The following is a 10,000-nucleotide window of genomic DNA, read 5'->3' on the forward strand; positions in this document are numbered from 1 at the left end:
TTTTTATTTTATTTATCAACGAGTCCTTTCAATTAACTGTTTGAAAAGTTTATACACGGAAGCTCCTCTCAAAAGACTCAAAACTGTATACACACACACACACACACACACACACACACACACACACACACACACACACACACAGACTGACTGACCAAACGATAATAACACAGGATACAATGATAGACAAAGACATGAAAAGAGATTTGAAGATAGGTTGATGAATCTCACTATAAATAAGAAAAGGTTGATGAATCTCACTATAAATAAGAAAAAAAAATAGTGACGATTGGTTTGTGAAGAGGTAATGACATGAAGCTGATGGAACGAAGGGACGAGTGAAGACAAGAGTTACATTGATTGTTAAAAAAATAAATAAATAAATAGGTAAATAAATAAAAGTATAAATTAATAGACAGTTTTGAATGCATTGGTGAATCAGTATAGAACGTTAGTAATAAGGAAATACAGTAAATATTCACACACACACACACACACACACACACACACACGGACCTGAAAAGTAAAAAAAAAAAAAAAAAGGGAGAAAAATATTATAAAACTGAGAAAAAAAAAGTACTGCTGCAAAACAAACAATACAAGGGTACATTAGAAACACACACACACACACACACACACACATGATAGCTTCTCCCATTAGTAAGAGGTAAATAGCCCCATTAAGCAGGCCCATTACCAACCCTTATTTACGATTTAGTCCATTACGAGTTACCCCTTCAAGAGAGAGAGAGAGAGAGAGAGAGAGAGAGAGAGGGAGATGGGGAATGGTAGGGTAGAAAAAAAATTATGACAGTAATAAAGTAACTTATAAACAAACAAATAAAAGAAGATAAACAAATTGTAGAAATGTAAGCAATGGAGGGAGGAAGGGCATCTCTCTCTCTCTCTCTCTCTCTCTCTCTCTCTCTCTCTCTCTCTCTCTCTCTCTCTCTCTCTCTCTCACTTGCATTAATATCCAACGCGCCTCTGCCTCTGACACTACTATTCTTCCTCCTCCTCCTTCTCCTCCTCCTACTCCTCCTCCTCCTCCTCTTCTTCCTCGCCCTTATGTCTTCTAGCCACCATACTCTCTCTCTCTCTCTCTCTCTCTCTCTCTCTCTCTCTCTCTCTCTCTCTCTCTCTCTCTCTCTCTCTCTCTCTCTCTCTCTCTCTCTCTCTCTCCGAACCAGGCACTCTTGTAACTGTCTCTCCACTCTCTGTCCTTTTCTCCTCCTCCTCCTCCTCCTCCTCCTCTTCCTCCTCTTCTGGGTGGTAAGAGCTTCGAATCCAAAAGACGCTTGACCTCTCTGACCAGCGGCCCGTCTCTCTTTAAGGGCGTCGCAAATCTTCCCCCGCCATCGCCAAAAGGATACAGAAAAACGCCTTGCAGAACACCCGCATGTTTTCTGAGACGGCACGAAATACGAAGCTTTAAAAAAATAAATAATAAATCAAATAAAATACCTCCTTTAAAAAGACCTTCTCAGCCCCCTCCAGCCCATCTTAGCCCCATTCCAGACCTTCTCAGCTCCCTTCCAGACCTTCTCAGCCCCATTCCAGACCTTCTCAGCTCCCTTCCAGACCTTCTCAGCCCCCTTCCTGATCTTCCCAGTCCCCTCCAGCCCTTCCCAGTCCCCTTCCAGATCTTCCCAGTCCCCTCCAGCCCTTCCCAGCCCCCTCCAGCCCTTACCAGACCCACCATCCCATCTCAGCCCCCTTCCAGGCCTTCCCAGCCCCCTCCAGCCCTGGTTTCCCTCACCTCCAGTCAGGGTCTAAGGGTAAATGGTCTGGCCTCGTCTCGACCTCGTATACAAGCCACTTAGGTCACTGGAAAACAAAGTGTAGCCAATAGCCGTGTGTGTGTGTGTGTGTGTGTGTGTGTGTGTGTGTGTGTGTGTGTGTGTGTGTGTGTGTCAGTGGGTGGGTGGAGAAGAGAAAGAAACAGAGGACAAGAACAGGAGAGACAGAGATAGAGACAAAAAGAAAGAAAGAGATTAAAAAAACAAGACTTATACAACGTTGATGGAGGGGAAATGTGTGTGTGTGTGTGTGTGTGTGTGTGTGTGTGTGTGTGTGTGTGTGTGTGTGTGTGTGTGTGTGTGTTTTGAAATGCAGAGGTCATGTGAGAGAGAGAGAGAGAGAGAGAGAGAGAGAGAGAGAGAGAGAGAGAGAGAGAGAGAGAGAGCGTTTTCGTCATTTCCGTTGACACTTATTCCTGTCCTTTTTTTTTCCTTCGTTTTTTCCTTCAGTTTTTTCCTCCACTTTTTTTTCTCTCTTCAAGTCTATACTCGTATATATTTTTTTTCCTTGCTTAACCTATTATTTTTTCCCCTTTTTTTTCATTTAACGCCTAGTTTTGCTTGTTTTTAGTGTCATAACTCTCTCTCTCTCTCTCTCTCTCTCTCTCTCTCTCTCTCTCTCTCTCTCTCTCTCTCTCTCTCTCAGCAGAAGGCAATAGTTTTCAAGGCGGAGCAGGACATCAGCAAATTGTCCCAAGGTGCAGTGCGGCCCGCGAGGCTCAAACGTTCACACAGTGGTAACGTTTTCAACACAAACGTTTACACTTCCCTGCACATTTTCACCACAAGCACACGGAACCACTGGACCTGAACCGTATCGGGTACCGGATTATGGGCCAAATATGTTTACCGGAACCGAATGCAAGGGTGAGAGTGAGAGTGAGTGTGAGAGAGAAAGAGAAAGTAAAAAGAAAGAAAGGTGATAGAAAATTGATACAAGAATTCTCTCTCTCTCTCTCTCTCTCTCTCTCTCTCTCTCTCTCTCTCTCTCTCTCTCTCTCTCTCTCTCTCTCTCTCTCTCTCTCTCTCTCTCTCTCTCTTCGATCTCTTCAATACGCCAATAAATCTCTTCATATCTCCATGTTACGCTCCCTCCTCCTCCTCCTCCTCCTCCTCCTTCTCCTCCTCCTTCTCCCCCCAAATATTTTTCTCTCCCTCTCTTCTTCCTCTTTTCCATTCCCGAGATGGAGAGATGGGGAGATGGAGGGGAGGAGATAAAAGCTGTGTTTGTGAGGAGAGGAATAACAGAGAAATTCGGATGGTGAGAAGAGGAGGAGGAGGAGGAGGAGGAGGAGGAGGAGGTATATATTCTAGTGATGCAGTAAAGGAGGAAAGAGAAGGAAGAAAGATATATAAATGAAAGGAACACGAGGACGAGGAGGAGGAGGAGGAAGTGGAAGGAAGAAAGAAGGAAGAAGAAAGAAGGGAGAAGAGGAACAGGACGAAATAAAAGAAAGATAGCGAAGAGAAATGAGGAACAAAACAAAAGGGAGAAGTTTGTAAAGGACAGAAGGACAGATGGACAGACAGACAGACAGACAGACAGACAGACAGACAGACAGACAGACAGACGGACAGACAGACAGTGAAAGAAGAAAAAAGAAAGGAGAAAACACCAAAAATGAAAGCTTAATATATATTTCTCTTTTCACGTGGCACAAAATAAAGAAAAATATAAAAAAAAGACACCTTGGTAATTATTTCACGTCAAAAATATTCCACCCTTTGTTTTCACAGGCGGATTTTTTTTTAAAGGGCATTTGTGTGAAAATAAATAAATAAATAAATAAATAAACAAATAAAATGCTATATTTCTTGCAACTTAAATACTGCCTCAAGTATTTAACCCTTCCTCGATGCCAGAATATTACTTTACTGAGTGTATTGTTGTTGTTGCTGTTGTTTATATAATTAGTAGTAGTAGTAGTAGTAGTAGTAGTAGTAGTAGTAGTAGTAGTAGTCATAAAAACACACAAAAAGAATAATAATCTACATAGGAAGGATATGATGATGATAACAGACGTGAGAGAGAGAGAGAGAGAGAGAGAGAGAGAGAGAGAGAGAGAGAGAGAGAGAGAGAGATTTGACGGCGTAATCAAGGAGAACAGAATGAAACGCCATCTCTCTCTCTCTCTCTCTCTCTCTCTCTCTCTCTCTCTCTCTCTCTCTCTCTCTCTCTCTCTCTCTCTCTCAAGAATCGCCTTTTTCGCACGCAATACACGACTCGTTGAGGAGAAAAGTAATGTATTCGAACCCTAAACGCGCGCGTACACACACACACACACACACACACACACACACACACACACACACACACACACACGTCAGTTTGATGAATGTATAAATTTATGTGTAGAGTAGTTGAAATACAAAATAACTATAAATATTCCTATAAATACTACAACGATGCATACATACATACATACATACATACATACATACGTATATACACACATACATACATACATACATACAGACAGACAGACACATGTACATATATTGAAATGTACATTGTTCCAACGGTTTACGTACGTGTCAAAATATAAATCACACACACACACACACACACACACACACACACACACACACACACACACACACACAGTGAAAATTTAGCATATCTCAATATTTATCCTGCTATTTGTTCTTCCTTTGTGCTCCTTCGCTCTACACACACACACACACACACACACACACACACACACACACACACACTCATAAATATGTACGCCCATGTAATACTTGATTCTATCTGGCAAAGAAAACTCTGACTTGTATGAGGGACGGAATCAAGTTACTAATTCTCTCTCTCTCTCTCTCTCTCTCTCTCTCTCTCTCTCTCTCTCTCTCTCTCTCTCTCTGATAAGGCAACAGTAATTTGAAGAGACTTAGTTCTTTTTAATGAATGCTAAGACATGAAATCTCTCTCTCTCTCTCTCTCTCTCTCTCTCTCTCTCTCTCTCTCTCTCTCTCTCTCTCTCTCTCTCTCTCTCTTGATTCAGTATTTTGTCGTACACGCGTGCGAGAATGAGAGAGAGAGAGAGAGAGAGAGAGAGAGAGAGAGAGAGAGAGAGAGAGAGAGAGAGAGAGAGAGAGAGAGAGAGTCAGTGAGTGTCACAGGCTGCTGAAAGACAAATACGAGTACACACAAAAACATACAAAGCCTTAAACACACATACACACACACACACACGCGGGGGAGAGAGAGAGAGAGAGAGAGAGAGAGAGAGAGAGAGAGAGAGAGAGAGAGAGAGAGAGAGAGAGAGAGAGAGAGAGAGGGCGTGTCATTAACAACATTCTCTTTGAAGAAGTTAGTAAAAAATGCTTTGTTTTACCCTCCAACACCTCTAATTATCTTCAATCAACAGGTGTGTGTGTGTGTGTGTGTGTGTGTGTGTGTGTGTGTATGTGTATAGATAGATAGATAGATAGATAGATAGATAGATAGATAGATATAGATAGAACGGAGGAACACAAAGAAAGAATAAATAACTGCATATATGTTGAGTTAAGCTAAATTTTCAACGTGTGTGTGTGTGTGTGTGTGTGTGTGTGTGTGTGTGGGAGGATGGGTGGCTCAGTCAAGAGAGAGAGAGAGAGAGAGAGAGAGAGAGAGAGAGAGAGAGAGAGAGAGAGAGAGAGACCTTCTGGCGCCTGGTGATGGGAGAGGAGAGTAATAGTTGTCATGGAAACGGTCTCTCTCTCTCTCTCTCTCTCTCTCTCTCTCTCTCTCTCTCTCTCTCTCTCTCTCTCTCTCTCTCTCTCCATTTTCCCCTCAATTATCTCTTCCTTACGTGTCATTTTTTATAACATGAATGTGTGTGTGTGTGTGTGTGTGTGTGTGTGTGTGTGTGTGTGTGTGTGTGTGTGTGTGTGTGTGTGTGTGTGTGTGTGCGTGCGCGCGCGTAGGCCTACCGAGTGTCCACCAAAATGAGGCTCTTTCGTGTCGGCACAATCGATCGATCATTGAGTCTACAACAACATCAGCCTCCCCAGAAATGTGCTTACTCTCTCTCTCTCTCTCTCTCTCTCTCTCTCTCTCTCTCTCTCTCTCTCTCTCTCTCTCTCTCTCTCTACGGTATCACATTCAAGCCCCATTACTCCCGTGCCCCATTAAATACGTACCCATCCACACCCATTTCCTTGTGACACTCTTATCTTTCTACCTATTACACTTTTCGTCCATTTCCGAGTGTCTGGGTGTCAGTCAAACCCTCGTCTTTCTCAAATTAGTTTCATGCGAACATAAGAAAATATTTGTTGGTGCAGGAAGCCATCAGGCCTACACGTGGCAGCCCTGTGTCAAGACGTGGCTGTCTGTTTCATTCTATTCATATTTCATTCTTATTCATAAATTCTAGTCTTCTTTTAAAAGTCCTAATGACTCGGCGCTAACAAGATGGATATAATGTTAGTAATAATTCAATTTTTCCTGCCTTTCATGTGTTACCTGTGAAGAAATCTGACTCTCTCTCTCTCTCTCTCTCTCTCTCTCTCTCTCTCTCTCTCTCTCTCTCTCTCTCTCTCTCTCTCTCTCTCTCTCAAACACCTGGAAGGCCTAAGCTCTAATTAGCGCCACCTGGTCGTGTTATATCTGCCGCCACACCTTTCCCTCACGTGTCACTAATAACTTCTCTTGGGAACATTTACGTGCAAAATACACAAGTGGCCCCTCGACCCACGAAGATCAATAGAAAATGTGAGTACGGAGCCATAACATTACTACAGCTGAGGGAGGGGGGTGGGAATATAATGGGGGGTAGGGTTTTTATGTGGTTAGCGGGGAGGGAGGGGAAGGAAGGAGAGGGGGTTGATTTAATGCTTTTGGGGGGGTTGAAATTTGATGCAGCGTTAGTTTATAATGGGTGACATAAAAGAGAGAGAGAGAGAGAGAGAGAGAGAGAGAGAGAGAGAGAGAGAGAGAGAGCAGCAATTCAAACACCTTTCAAATTTTAACCCAGTCCATCCTTGAGACGCCATCCGCTTTGCTTATCGTCATTCAGCGCAGCGCAGTTCGACTCCGCGCCGCCATATGTCCCGCCCAGGGTGATGGAGAATAGATTGAGGGTGAAAAGGGGGATGGTCTTAATAGATAATGTACAGGGGAGGGGCGGGAAAGCCAGGGCAGGCCAAGGGGCGATAGATAATGGAAGAGGTGGTCGATGGCAGTTATGCTGGGAGTGACCGTGTGTTGCTGAGGTGGGGCGGTGTGTGTGTGTGTGTGTGTGTGTGTGTGTGTGTGTGTAGGGGTGTTTTGTAGGGGTCTCTCTCTCTCTCTCTCTCTCTCTCTCTCTCTCTCTCTCTCTCTCTCTCTCTCTCTCTCTCTCTCTCAAAACTGTAATCGCACTAAAGGTTTAAAATGAATGGAAGAGTCATGTTTCTTTCGACTTTATGGCTTGGAGAGAGAGAGAGAGAGAGAGAGAGAGAGAGAGAGAGAGGGAGGGAGGGAGGGAGTGAGCTAAGGACCGCCTCTCAGACACTGCACACTTCCTCTAACCTAATCTAACCTGACAATTGATCAACTAATACGAGTTATACTATTAGCAACTCTCTCTCTCTCTCTCTCTCTCTCTCTCTCTCTCTCTCTCTCTCTCTCTCTCTCTCTCTCTAACGGTATAAAGTATGGCTGTGTGTTTGATGAAGGAAGATGTGTCAGAGTAATAATTAAGACCATCCATGGTGTGTGTTTTCCCCTTCCTCCTCCCATCGTTTCCCTCCATTTCCTTTCCCTATCGGTGTTCCCCCCTATTGAGAATTGTACAAGGGAAGGAGTGTTATAAAAAAAATTATCCTATTTATCATCCAGTGCTAGTTAAAAGACAATGAGTAAACAGGAGAACCTAACCTAACCTAACCTAACCTAACCTAACCTAACCTAACCTAACCTAACCTAACCATCAGGTCTTCACGAGGCACTTCCGGTGTGAAATACATTCGGTTATTTTCACCCATCATCCCCATCCGTAAATCCCCGTAATCTTTTGAAGCTCCTGTTGACTCGGCAGTGACAGCCTGATTACTGGGGTTAGTGATAGTGTTACGGGAAATACCAGGTGAAATATACGGGTTTTATTTCAAGGTATGAGTAAATAAGGAATGAATGAATACAGAAATCTCTCATTGGGGATAAGTGATGGGAAAACCTCTCTCTCTCTCTCTTTCTCTCTCTTTTCCTCTCATATTTCCTCCCGTCCTGTTTCCTTCGTCTTTCTCCCTTTTCGTACCCTCCGTCCCTCCCCTTCCTCAATATTTCCCTCTTCAAACACTTCTCTCCGCTTTTTTTCCCCTTCCTCCTCCCTTCGTTTCCCTCCATTTCCTCTCCCCATCCGTATTTCCCCCTAAACCTAAACTCTCCTTCCTTTCTTCCCTCCTTTTTTTTTTCCTTTCCTTCCGTTTTCGTCTCTTCATTTCCTCTCCCGATTTGCATTTCATTCTGTCTTATCCTGTTTTTTCTTCTTTTCCTTCTCTCTCTCTCTCTCTCTTTCGTATCTCAATTTAATCTTTTTATCTACGTTTTATTTTAATTATTTTTTTCTTTTTCTCTCTTTCGTCTTTCTATCTTATCTATTTCTGTTTTTGTCTCCTTATAATTCCTCTTCTCTTCCTCCTCATTTTGCCTCCACATCTATATTTTTTCCTCTTTTTTCCTATATTTTCCTTCCTCCATTCTTCTATTTTCCTTCCCTCCTCCTCCTCCTCTTCTTCATTCCCTCGTCTCTCCACCTCACTTCTCTATCCTTCTTTCACCTCACTTCTCTATCCTTCTTTCCTCATATCATCATCATCTTGCTTTCCTTCCTCCCTTCCTTCAGTCCTTTATCCGTCCTTCCATCTTATTCACCTTCTCCCTCCATCTCTCCATCTCACCTCCATCTCATCTCGCCTTCCTCTTCCCTTCCTCCATTCCTTCCTGCCTCCTCCTCGCCACTTCCCTTCCCTTCTTCCCTTTCCACCGCTATTACTTCCCTCCGCCCCTCGAAGGCAGCGAGACACACGGAATACTAACAGAACGAGTCACATTTAAGTATGCAACACCAGCCTCTTCTTTCTCGCGTGAACTGACAAAGAGGGAGGGAGCGACGGACGGACAGACACACAGACAAACAGACACACACATACGCACAGCCACACACGTACGCACACACACTCTCCGAGGAAGATCTAACCAATATTAGTGTTTGTGTTCGTGTGTGTGTTCGTGTTTGTGTTCGTCTCTCTCTCTCTCTCTCTCTCTCTCTCTCTCTCTCTCTCTCTCTCTCTCTCTGTTCATCGCTCTTTTTTTCATTATATTTTACGTTGTATCAATAATTTCATTTGTTTTCTCTTTTCGTTCTCATTCTATTTTCAGATTTCGGCCCCAACACCCCTCCCCCCTCTCTCTCTCTCTCTCTCTCTCTCTCTCTCTCTCTCTCTCTCTCTCTCTCTCTCTCTCTCTCTATCTGTCTCTCTCGTGCTTGAAGGAGGCAAACAAACTTAACTTTCCCAAGAGCACACACTGCCACGACCTCCGCTACTCAAACCTGCCTCGGGAGAAAGTAGTCGTGGAGAGGAAGCGACGAAGGGGTAACGCCATCCAGCCACACACTGACGGGAGGTACTGCTGTCCACCCACACTGACGGGGAAGTACTTGGCAAACCCGACTGATGGAAAGAGAGCAGCTGTTATTTGCTGTTCGACAGTGAGAACAGGCTAGAACAGAGGACACGGTGGAAAGGGTTAAGAAAAGAGTGGAACAGGGAAGAGTAGAAAGGGTTAAGAAAAGAGAAGGGAAGGATAGAGTAGAAAGGGTTAGGAAGGGTAGAAAGGGTTAAGGAAAAAGTAGAAAGGGTTAAGGAAAGAATAGAAAGGGTTAAGAAAATAGCAGAGCAGAGTAAAACTGGGTAGAGAGGGTTAAGAAAAGAGTAGAACAAAGTGGGAAGGGTAGAAGAGCAGAAAATAGTAAAAAAAAAGTATAAAGAGGAGTGAAAAAAGTGCGGAAAAAGAATAGAAGAAAGTAAATAAGAGCAGAAGTTTGGAACAGGAAGGAAAAAAATGTTACGATATATAGAAGACAAATAAAAAAGAAAAAAAAAACTTCGGTACTTCAGCAAACAAAACTAACAAGGAAACAGTAGAAGGGAAAAAACTTGGGAAAGGAAGAAAAAGAATGTTACGAAATACGAACGATGGAAAAAAAGACGAACGTGATATAGGAGGTAAA

The 10,000-nt window shown here is 43.4% G+C and overlaps 1 long non-coding RNA gene across 1 annotated transcript in view; it reads right to left on the reverse strand.

The window, feature by feature from the left end:
* LOC135109963 (uncharacterized) overlaps positions 1-10,000 on the reverse strand; it is a 34,894-nt gene that overhangs the window by 23,497 nt on the left and 1,397 nt on the right. Inside the window, exon 2 of the long non-coding RNA XR_010272976.1 lies at positions 9,324-9,440. This is a non-coding gene — a long non-coding RNA (uncharacterized LOC135109963). The remainder of the gene's footprint in view (positions 1-9,323; positions 9,441-10,000) is intronic.

The sequence above is a fragment of the Scylla paramamosain genome, chromosome 19 (genome assembly GCF_035594125.1).
Source record: "Scylla paramamosain isolate STU-SP2022 chromosome 19, ASM3559412v1, whole genome shotgun sequence".
In the NCBI taxonomy this organism is placed as follows: domain Eukaryota; kingdom Metazoa; phylum Arthropoda; class Malacostraca; order Decapoda; family Portunidae; genus Scylla; species Scylla paramamosain.